Source organism: Octopus bimaculoides, chromosome 7, assembly GCF_001194135.2.
Source record: "Octopus bimaculoides isolate UCB-OBI-ISO-001 chromosome 7, ASM119413v2, whole genome shotgun sequence".
Lineage (NCBI taxonomy): Eukaryota > Metazoa > Mollusca > Cephalopoda > Octopoda > Octopodidae > Octopus > Octopus bimaculoides.
In genome coordinates this window covers 25264414-25275556 of record NC_068987.1, presented here as the reverse complement: position 1 = coordinate 25275556, position 11143 = coordinate 25264414, and the positions used below count along the sequence as shown (strand labels likewise).

The window sequence follows — 11143 nt, the reverse complement described above, 5'->3', positions numbered from 1 at the left end:
TATATATATATATATATATATATATATATATATATATATATATATATATCGATCCTATGTAAGGCTGGTGACATACATCTGCACAGCTACAGCCGTTTTTCTGTACGGTTGACTTCACACAAAACAAAACTTATACATGCTCATTACCACTTCTCTTTACTGAACTCTCTTACACACACACACACGCGCGCGCGCGCGCGCATTACAATCGTCAGTCAAATCACCGAGGCCACAGCTTGTTTTACTACGACAGACTTTTACATAAAATTAAAAGAAAAGAAACTCAGTAGTGACACCAATCAATACACACACACGTTCACACACGTTAACAACGCTCTCACACATTCACGCACGCTCACACACACACATACAGAGCGAGAACAGCCTTTTGTGATCCATTTGGAACAAAGTTTCTTCTATAACAATAACCAACTGAATAACATTATCGAGTGGATATAGAGGTTAAGAGCTATTACTTTTGATAGCAACAACTCATTGATATCAACATTATCCGTGATTATAATAAGCGACTACCCATAAATACATGCACACACAAATACATACATACATACATATACACAGATACATACACACACAAATATATACATACATGCATATACACAGATACATACACACACAAATATATACATACATGCATACATACATACATAACAAAACATTGTTGTGGAAATCCAATGTTATCTTCAAAGGGACACGCACAGATGCCATATTGATTTCCTTTGAGCAGGTAGAAAGCCTTATTTTTGCACAAATAGGGGCTATGATCGATCATATTCACGCGTGTTACATGTTATTATCAACGCCTGCTTTATTATATAAAGCTTAGTGGTAGGGATGTATTATCTGGATCCAGTTTGAGTTTTAACTGAAATTACTGTCTCATCTTACTCAATGCTAGCCGAGAGAGGAAAACGGCTGTAGCTGTGAAATGCTGGAGAGGGTGAGTGTGTGCGTATCAGTTTATGAGTGAAAAAGAGATCGCCAGGAATAATATGTGAGAAAATGAAAGTCAAAAAGGAAGAGAAAATGAGTAAATGTGTGACAGAATGAGTGGCTGTGAATGAGTGAATGCGTATGAATGAGTTAATGAGTGCAATATATGCTTCCTGTGTTGATATTAGCGAGGATGTTGTTGATGAGGATGACGAAAAGCAGGAAAAGGAGAATGATGGCGACCACGCCCAAACCAATACGATCGCTATGACGACGACAACAACAGCGTAGACTATGCATTAAACCACTGTGTATTAAATGTAATAACTGGGCAGTAATGAAGAGAGTGGATTCCTGGTAAAGAATTGTGTTTAATGGATTAGAATTGGGAAAGTAATTTTCAGGGTCGCAGTGACTGGTGGGAGGCACGAAAAAAAGTTATTTTCAGAGAGAGAACCTAGCTCAAAAGGTTAATGTAAGGACACCGAACTGACACCTGGTAGTGTTAAACCGAGTGGTAAAATAAATCTACCACCTAAGAGAATGAACAGTTCCTCAGACCGACTTCCATACAGTTTCCGCTGACCATATTTCATTCACAATGCATATGAGATTATATGTAGAAATCACTCACCCAATAATGCCGTACAATGGAACTGAACCCGAAACCATTTACTTCCGAAGCGTACTACTCAAGTTCTTTCAAATATCTCCCAAGTGTTGAGATTAGTCTGTTCTGCATGCATATAACTCAGTTCTGTTCCTCATGTTAACACGCTGGATTGATCTCTCTCATGATGTGAGAAGGCAGACGGAGCTAGCACAATGTAACCCTGCTCATAAGACGAGCGGCGAAACAAGGCTCACGGCCAAAGACATTAGACTGTAGTCACTTTTGCACAACTAAACGGATATGTCTAAGTGACCCACAATAAAACATGATTAGGTGATGACCTACCAAAACCCACAAGGCGTTTGGTGTAACGCATAAGGCTCACCTGCTAAGCCAGTAGAACTCCTAGTAACGTAAAGATTTATTACATAAAGGGAAGAACAAAGAATCATAGTTGCAATATATTTCTATACAATATATTCATACACGCACCCATATGCATGGTATAAGTATAGCTCCTTGTGTCCAATAAAGGGTAATAATAATAATAATAATAATAATAATAATAATAATAATAATAATTTTTTCTCTCCTGAGATACGGCCTGATTCGAACTCAGAATCGTTGAAATACAACTCAATCGTAGAAATACGACTGTAAATACTGAAATACCACACACATTTCTTTTGATCCACCTTTCATCCTGTTTCGTTTTTGTAAAAAATACTTTTACGGCTTTTATCAGTTTCTGCATAGACAAACAAATCAAAATTCTGCCAACGAAACACAATAGAATTTTCTGCTTAACCTATTAGTATCATATTTTTTTATGACGGAAGTAATTATCATAAATCAGGAAAGTCTCGAAATAAAGAAGTATCAAATAGAAACAATGGCTTTGAACAAGTAACTTGAGAATGGTGATGGAAAACAAACAAATATATTATGCACGAGCCAATGAGGAAAACTCTTCGTAGTGGTTTCATCTGCCAAAAATAACAGCCAAATCTCCATCATTTGTTTACAAAATGGACATGTGGAAAGATTTTCTTAATGGCTTAGTCAAAGAAAGCGGGACAGTAACTATGACTTTTTTTTTTTCAAGTCTCCTATGAAGGAAGGAAGGAAGTTATTTTCTGGTTCGAATGCTTGCAATGGAGTGGACTTCTACTAAAATTACTCAAGAACTAGGTGAGTAATGCTTCACCAGGTGACAGATTACGCTGCTTTATTAAGAAAACAATGTAGTCTGGGGTGCACTAATTCTTGGAAAAGGATTAGATTGAATGTCTATCATCATACGTCTGTTTGTTCACGGAGAGATGTGGAGTTCAAAGAGAAAAAAACATTCTTACTCTACCAAGAGAAGATACATTGGATGATATATCCGTCTCGTTCTAAAAAGGGGAGAATGTTTTAGGTGCCTATATAATCGTGAGCATTCATAGTTATCCACTCGATCCTCTCCTCTTTGACCCGGTGAAACATCAAGGACGTGATGTGGAAGAAATGAGAGCTGCACCAGCAATTGGAGTGAGTGGCACGAACTTGCGCGAACCTATAGGATGCAATAGAACAGATTGGAGCTTGAAGTTTGGGGATAAATCAAAAAGTTTTCTTACCATATATAACATAGATGACGAAAATTCAGCAATAACAAAAGCAAATATAATGTATTTATCTATTCTTAATCTGCACAATAGATTGACTCCTCGTACGCGAAATACAGTGAGAATCTAAATAATAATGTAACTCTTCATTCTTAATGCTTTTATGCAGATTTGATCGTGAATATATGGAAGCTGTTATTTTTCACCCCCGGAGAACGCCTCCTCCTTTAGGTGATGTGTGGTTGTAACATACGTGGTTCGACTGGTGAAAATCAACAGTGACTAAATAATCACGTTGGAGTCTGCCAGAAAGTATAAATAATGAATAGATAGGTTATTATATTGTCGCTATTCTGCATGCACCTATGAATTCGTATAAATCTTGCAGATAGCTGCATGCACCTATGAATTGGGATATGTCTGGCAGGTAGCTGCATGCACCAGCAAATAGTTTGCTTGCTGATTCCCAAAAGTACGAGCTCATGTTCTTGTGCAATTTATCGTTCCGGCCGTGGAGTAGCTGTGACTGATGAGGCAAACAACGAGGTGGAAACACAGCAGTGCCACAAAGTCCCGCTGCCACGGTGAATCAGTGAATCACCTGTCTTAATAACATACATCTATCGTGTCTACTACCATTCATCAGAAATTTATAGAAAATTTCTATTTCAATCTTTTATCCTTTGCTCATGTAATCTGCAGTACACCTTTGTAGACGTACTTGTGTAAGAATTTCGTTCGTAACTACGGCTTACAGCTGTTTCTACTATAGGGAACTTTGAATCCAGAGTAGAATGCCAGTGTGATACCTAACAACTTCTTCAGAGCCTTTTGAATGATTTCACTCAAAATGCTTATGTAACTCTTATTCTTTGTCATTCATCACACTCACACAAAGATTTCGATTTAAAAAAAATTATTTTCGCTCTTTTTTTAAAAAATAATTATTGAAACATTGTATCTAAAATATTTCTTGTGTAAGGAATAATCGAACATCAACGAAACTATCGATCACAAAGAGACGAATCAGAAGGCCACACCTATGGGAAACAGTTTAGCCCAACTGCTAGTATGATACTTAAAACAAGAAACCAAAAGAGATTGATGGGGTGTAATTGGAATTTTAGAAGCAATAGAGCACAACACATTAGTTGAATCACAGTATTTCATGTTTTCCATTTTGTATTAAGAGTTCAAATATGGCTGTATTCGACTTTGGTTTTTATTCCACTAAGGTCGATGAAATAAATACTAATTATGCTGGAGAACTGATGTTAATCGACTACTCTGTATATATGCCTTTCTTTTCCCCTTCAACTCGTGGCTTCATGCCAATTTAACAATTCATATTTCAAAGAACTCAAACTTTCATATATATATATATATATATATATATATATATATATATGAGAATGCGGTGTATATTTGAAGCATAGTTCACACACGCGCGCACACACAGAATGAGAAATACGCAACTCAAATTTACACCATCACAAGAGACCAAAGGTTTATACTCCTACCCATCACATTATATATATATATATATATACGCGCACACACATATATCAAATGTACATTATCTCAACTGCCTACATCATACATACATACCTCAAACGTGCATTACCACAACTGTTCTTACAACCCTAAAAATCACACATACACATTTTCACACACACACACATACACACACACACACACACACAACACATATATATATACACACGCACACACACCATACGTATCAAATTAATATAGAACGACAAAAATAACTGAAAAGATAAAGAACACGTAAAATTGATAACCATTAGAGGATGTTAAATGTCGGATATACACCAGCGTGTATATATGTGTGTGGATATATACTTCCAGTGCACATGCATCTATGTAAGGATACGGTTATGAGCAGATATCTAGCAACGATCAATTAGCAGATTATTTGATATTTGAAGAGTTAAACGATGCTTTTCCCCTAATTAAATAAATTAAATTAATGCGATGGAGGATGGCTGGGAGAAGTTTAGAAATTGCTCGAATAGTTTGTGTGTAGCTGTCGTTTTTGTTTAACTTTCAGTACAGCTCTGATCGAGTAGGGACATTTTCGAAGACGCTCCAGCCGTGACCATCCCATCTGGCTGCAAATTCAGTGTAACTAAGATTATATTATGTAAAGTATTTATTTTCAAAGACGACAGAGACGAGTTATGAAAGTGGCATTTCGATAGTAGTGGAACTGTTGTTCATCATGGTATTGGCGATGGTGGTAATGGCAGTGGGGATTTTGTTGTTATAGTTCATGGTGGTGGTGGTGGTGGTGGCGGTGATGGCGACGGCAGTGTTGTTGTTGTTCATCATGGGAGCAGTGACGGTGGTGGTCGTGGTAGTAGTTGTTGTGAAGGAGTGTTGTTATTGTTCTTTACGGTGTTAGTGGTGGTGGTGGTAGCAGTGGAAGTTGTGACGGTGGTAGCGTTGGTAGTGCAACTGGTGTTGCTTGTGGTTAACACATTGTGGTTAACACATTGATGGCAGAGATTAGAAGTGGTGGCAAATGTATTTGATCGTGGTTTAACTCCCTAGATCAGACCCGATCACAGATATTACGAACGGAACCCGAGATCTGAGGGAAATTTGACTACAATTTCTTACACGTCGAACATCCACATTAACTCGTGAAAGTAGACAATGATGAGGATAAATGATATTGGTGGTAGCAAAGGTGTTGTTAATGGCATAATTTCTAAGAGCAACGATGCTAACATTAAGAATAATGTTGGTGTCTCTCTCTGTTTATTCTTTAATCCTAGATCAGTCCTAACTTAGAAATCCGATGATGAAAACGTAGTGCTTCCTGCTTGGATGCAAGGCATGCAATGCATACTACTTCATTCTCTTACTGATTTTAGTCATTGAACTGCCGCCATGCTGGAGCACCGCTATGTAAAGTAAGCCGAACAAATCGACCTCAGTACTTATTTTAAGTCTAGTAATTATCATATCGTCTCTTTTGCCGAACCGCTAATTTACGGGACGTAAACAAACTAGCACCGGTTGTCAAGCAAGGAGCAGGGACACTACTAACAATGACACACACATACACAGAGGCTTCCACACCTTTTCCGTCTACTAAATTCACTCGGAAGATATTAGCCGACTCGGGGCTATTAGAGAAGACGTTCTCCCAAGGAGCCGCGCAGTGGGACTGAACCCGAAACTACGCGTTTGTGAAGCAATTTATGCCTAAGATATATAAAGATATAATATATAATGCAAACAACATCAGATTTTAACATAAATCTAATTTTTATGAGAGACAGTTTCACAGTTTATTTTTGCTTAAATCATACAACCTATCTAGATTATAAATTTTCTCTACTCAAGCCCCCTGATTACTAGAGACAAATATCGTGCAGATGACGGCTATTGGCTCAGAAACATGCATCTACGACTGTTCGCTTATTAAGCCTGTCTTTTTCCTTCATGGCATATTAAGCCTGTCTTTTTCCTGTTAACTTTGGAGAAATTCTTGAAATTTGAGATTATCTCCTCTTTTCGTTAGCAAATTATGATACGTTCTCTAGAGGCGAAGCCGATTTTGATAAATCAAGGATTTATGATATATGGTATTCGATATACCTGTAATTGTGTATGCCATGTATACCCTACTGGTTTGGATATCTAAAATTTCATGTGCTGATCTTTGTCCCAGTTATCGAAGCTGGGTCAAACGCTTTCCATTGAGAACCATCCCGTTGTTTGTTTACAGATACCTAAGTACAGCATGATATAAACACTCTTTCATTTTAAGATTTGGAATGTAATTTGAGAGAGATTTAGCTGCTATAACAAATAGCGAGTCTTTTATTGCTTGTATACCATCAATGTTGGCATGAGTGCTCCTTGGCATCGGTGGTAGAAGTTTATGGATATAGCGGTACAGCTGCCCTAGCAATGGTAAAGTGAACTGGTAGCAATTGCTGCAAAGAGCTATATGCATGATAAAGTGGGTTATTAGCAATGCAGACTGCATGTAATGGTAATAGAGGAGTAACGTTCTTAATGATGTGAAAACAGGGCTTCATATCAAGTTATATCATTTCAGTAACGTCTATTTATAAAAGAAACATAAAAACACCGTTCCACAGAAAGTCATGAATGTTGGATTTTCGAAACTTAACTTTACTTACATCACCTCCTTTTCTCGTCTTAATCAGCTAGTTTTAGTGGATAGTCCCCACTTGATTAAATGCTTTTCATTCAGAAGGCATCCCTAGAGAATATTTCCATGTTACTATTTTTAGTTATTTAATCAGTCAATGCTTTTGTCTTTTCTTTTTTCCACTGAAAAAATATATATTGCCTCAATAAGTACGAGCAAGACTATACTTCTCTGAGAAGGGTTAACATGACTAAAACATGTCCATAATTGTCCCCCTTCTCAGCAAAATTTACTTTTAATTAACTGGGGTTACAGAGTTGTGTTTCCTGCCTTACGAGATAAGAATTTTCATTACGGGTGAAATTTTAATCGATTAAGGTGCTTCAATATTATTCATTTTTTTTTTGTTGTTCACTGCAGTATGTTACTCCTACTTAACTATGTGTTCGTTATTATTTTGTAGTATGCAAAATACCATCACACGCATACATACCTACGTACCTATCTACCTACCTACATATATGCACACTTACTTACATGCATACAAACCAACAAACGCACACACAATTACAAGCATATATACACATAATGACACACATACCTAATTAATTAAACCTTGAACAAATTGAAAATCACATATACACCAATATACACACACATACAAACACTCCACTCCTACCCCCATACACACAACACCTCACCCTCTCTCTCACATGCACACACACACACACTGATCAATAATACAACAAACATACACATGCCCACACTCTCACTAAAAACACAACACACTGACCGATAATACAACACACAACATAAACAAGAGAAACAAACAACCAACTTGCCACCCAGAAATTGACCAATGAGAAAAGATCAATTTCATTTTGGTTTTTGAAGTGAAATAGAATCGATCTTTTAAAGAGAACTATGTTGTTGTTGTTGTTGTTGTTGGTGGTGGTGGTGGTGGTGGTTGTGGTGGTGGTGGTAGCAGTGATGTTAGCAAAGGGTATCAACAATGGTAGTTGAGGTATAAGCCATGGTAGGGATCATATAAATGTTAGTGAATGTTCTTGTACTATTACCACCAGTACTAAGTCGGCGAGCTGACAGAATCGTTAGCACGCCGGACGAAATGCTTAGCGGTATTTCGTCCGTCGCTACGTTCTGAGTTCAAATTCCGCCGAGGTCGACTTTGCCTTTCATCCTTTCGAGGTCGATAAAATAAGTACCAGTTAAACACTGGGATCGATATAATTGGCTCATCCCTACCTCTCCCAAGCTGCCCTTGTTGCAAAAATTTGAAATAATTATTATCACAAGTAGTAGTAGTAATAGTAGTAGTGCTGAAGTAGTGGGAGTAGTAAGGTGAAGTGAAGGTGGCGTGTGGCCTAGTGGTTATAGCGTTGATATTACAATCATAAAGTTGTGGGTTCGAATCCTGGAGTAGAAGGTGGCGAATTGTGTCGTTAAGCAAGGCACTTCATTTCATCATTTCACGTTGCTTTTAGCACCAGTCTAAGGTAAAGACCCCTTCGGTCATCAATTGACCATGGGATTGCACTTAGAAAGTTCCCCTCCGAGGCACAAGTCCGGGCAAGGTTGTTTATGGAAGACTAGCAGTCACCCATGCATACCAGCCTCCCCTCTCCACGTCACTAATGTTATCCAAGAAAAAGGCAAAGGCTGATACAGCTTGGCATCAGTGACGTCGCAACTCATTTCTACAGCTGAGCGGAGTGAAATAAACTGTCTTGCTCAAGAACACAACACACAATCCAGTCCGGGAATCGAACTCACTACCTCTTGATTGTGAACCCGACGCTCTAACTGCTGATCCATGCGCTTTCACCAGCTGTGTACTGGGGTAACTTTCGCCCTCTCCTGTTCCGGTTGTCATATCCTTGTTAGTTCCGCTGCACTAAGTGTGGGATGACTTGAGACGGCATCTATGTCTGCTCGCGACTATACAGACACCAAAAACAATTAGCGAAAGCATGGTACTTATAACCAAGTCATACTCGCTTGCGAGTGACGGACTGATGCATGTAGTAGTAGTAGTAGTTTGGGTGGACGGGTTGTATTAGTAGCAGCGATGATGGCGACGGCGAAGTAGCAGATATAAAGACAGGAAATTTAAAATGCTATGCGGACTATTAATCCCGGGTCAATAAGTCAATGGTTTGTAACTTTAACTAAACTGAACTGGTGGTGTTAATCTGTTTGCTGTGTATGTGGGAGTACAGGCGTGTGGAAGAGAGCGAGAGAGAGAGAGGGGGGCGAGCGTACATGTGTGTGAGAGAGAGAGAGAGAGAATTGTGTAATGTGTGTGTATATGAGATGCGTATTTTATGAGTAAGATGCTTGAAATCATAGCTACGATATGGATGAAATGGAGGCAGGTCTACAGTCTGCTAGAAACAGCAACCAAGTCACACTGAAATCACGCCAAATCTTACAAAAAAATTATATATTTGAGATTGTAGTCCACAATTTATAGAAAGGCAGGATGGTCATAGTTGGAATATTTTTTGACTATATGACTGCTTTGTGATGACTGACCAGTGACTAATAAGTAGCAGCCACAACATGAGCACTTCAAGAATTCAGGACTAAGAAACCTTATTATTAATTCAGCTATCTCAAACATTGTTATTTAATTTCTCTTTGAGAGATGCACTGTATTCTACTGAGGATCAACTTTGAATTTCATTATTCTAAGGTCGATAAAAAAAGTACCAGTAATTTACTGGCGTAGGCTTAATCGACTGTTATCACGCTTGCTAAATTTGAGGTCTTGTACCTATGTTAGAAATTAATATCCGAAACATGAAAAGGAAAATAACAAGACGCCATATTTATGAACCCTGATCATTTCCTGTGACATTCGCCATTTTTGGTCTTCCATTCAGCACTAAACACGCACACTCATACAGGCGCGAACACACACACACACACACACACACTCAACATTTACAGTCATATGGCAACATACACGTCTCCCACTTGCTTCTTAACTATGATACTTCTATGATACTTGCCAAGGAATTTGATACCGCTATCGTAGACTCGGTCACCTCCCAACATTCCACACGTTGCATTTTAACAGATTAGCGCTTATATATATATATATATATATATATATATATATGCTAATGATGTTATTAATATATGCATAAATCCTTTTGATGTGCGTTTGGCAAAGATATCTAGCAACCTGTGTTACGTATGGATGTCTGCAAGTGACTGTTTCAAGGTGTGGTAATAATAATGATAATAATAATTTAAAATGCACGTTTTGGTCATCACCTGAAAATTCTTGAAATGTTAGTGCTATCAGTAAGAATTAAAACACCGTCCAGTAGAGATGTCGGCCACAGCAAACAACTCAGTCTTTTGAACACGAGACGATAACGACATGAAAGATAATATAGTCAAAAACAAAAAAACGATACTACCCACTTGATTATTAAATTTGCATTAATATTAATAATATTCAATAAAGGATGGTTGGTTCAGCGCAGATATGGCGCCATGCTAGATTATTTACTGGCTTTTGCTGTGAGATATATATATTTTTTATATTTAAATGTTGCGGCAGTTAACTTTGCATTTTATTTTGTCTTATAGCAAACGATAAACTGGATAACTGAAAAGACACCAAGATAGATTTCATAAACTATAAATTATAAGAAAAGGAAGAGGGGATAACACTAACTTTTTTTGTTTTTATTTTAGTTTTTTAGTCTGAAGGTTTTGGTGCGAGAGTTCGTTAGAAGAAAATAGTGCTTAAAGATGGGTATTTTTTTTTTTTTTTTT

General features: G+C 37.7%; 2 protein-coding genes across 7 annotated transcripts in view; one reads left to right on the top strand and one right to left on the bottom strand.

Moving 5' to 3' along the window:
* The window catches only part of LOC106874846 (uncharacterized), a 719848-nt gene that overhangs the window by 599353 nt on the left and 109352 nt on the right, over positions 1 to 11143 (bottom strand). The window lies entirely within an intron of this gene.
* Positions 1 to 11143, top strand: part of LOC128248348 (loricrin-like) — a 53499-nt gene that overhangs the window by 16626 nt on the left and 25730 nt on the right. The window lies entirely within an intron of this gene.